Source organism: Bactrocera tryoni, chromosome 1, assembly GCF_016617805.1.
Source record: "Bactrocera tryoni isolate S06 chromosome 1, CSIRO_BtryS06_freeze2, whole genome shotgun sequence".
Taxonomy (NCBI): domain Eukaryota; kingdom Metazoa; phylum Arthropoda; class Insecta; order Diptera; family Tephritidae; genus Bactrocera; species Bactrocera tryoni.
Window position 1 is genome coordinate 69,404,200 of NC_052499.1, and position 1,568 is coordinate 69,405,767.

Genomic DNA, 1,568 nt, shown 5'->3' on the forward strand with positions numbered 1-1,568 from the left:
ACAAAGCGCATTAAGGGGCTCTTTGTTTCTTTTCTTTTGATGTTACCACTTACTTGCAAATAAAATCACCTTATGGTAAGATGAATTGAAAAGTATGGGCTATTTTATCTTTGAGAAATTTCGCATTGGCGTGCACTCAAAATTCATCACCATTTGCGACACTTGAAGCAAACTTTCGTGCTATCTGCGAATCATATCTCATATTTGATTATTCTGAAGAGCTCAACTGTAAATGCGGGCAATAACATGCATAAGGTCGCTTAATTCTTTTTCTTCTTGTATTTATCTACCTTTTTCTCTTTGTGTATACATTATAAATGTTGGTCCTTTTCATGTTTGTAATGGTGATCAAGTTGCGTGAAATTAAATGTCAACAAGGTCTAAGACCAATATTTTTTTCGCATTCAACTCCAACTACATCATCAGCACCACCACGGCAGAAATATTTGAATTAGTTCTGGTCAGCCCGTCCTTTCTTTGAAAATGGCGACCTTGCGGTTTTGCGTTGAAAGGCAGAAATGGTTGAAAGAAAGCGATGAAAGTATGTAAAAGATATAATAGCACTACGAGCTGGTATGAAAAATTTGTTTACGTATACGTACATAGGTATATGCACTGTGTAACACATATTTTTTTGCTTTTAAAGATACCTTAATTGTTTTTGTCGAAATGAATGTTTTGTAACGCCGTGTCGTAGTGGAGGCTGCCCACCTTGTAACGTTACGATCGACCACAACACGTATGGTGTGGTGTAAATACCTAGAGGCGAAGAGGAAAGGGAGACGCATATGCAGACACAAAGAGAAAGAGGCCGAAATGCGTGAATATGAAGGGCTTGACAAGCTGGTAAGTGAAATCTTGTAATATATTCTTTCAAAAAAAATACACATGTCTGTATAAATAAATATGAGCGGAGAAGCTAAGAAATAGCTTTTGTAAAAGACCCACAAACACAAAAAGAGTAAGTATTTGTGGAGTGTGAAGCAGAGTAAATAAAGATTCGTGAATGAAATTTATGTGCGCACTTCGATGTGGTTGCATTCACCGAACACGCTGATATTAAAAACGATATGTATATTCAATTCGTATACTCGTACTGCCAAATATTATTTGGCATGATTTTGTGTGGCGATATGTTCACTGGTATGTAGTCAAGTAAACTAAGTATTACACTTAGAGAAATCTTCAAAAAATTCATTCATTAAATACAATTTTGAAAAGATAAATTTTTAACAAATTTTAAACCAGTATATTTGGTAAAATTTATGATTGGCATGTAACTTTAAAAGCCTTTTTTGCCATTTGAAGCGATGCTAACATACATTGGAAATGTATAATCTTCAAGCTTCATGCCAAATACTGTGACGTGTTTAAATACTTCTCAGCTGCAACCAACTACTTACTCTTACCGAAATAATTCCATCACAAAACGGCTGCTTTTTGCGTTTGCTCATCACGACTTGGCAGTCATTTAAATTCTTGGTGTTGCCAAAATGGCATGACTTTGCTGTTGCAGTTACTTAAGACTGAATTAGTAGAACAAGTGTAAAGGAACTTCAGAAACGTAT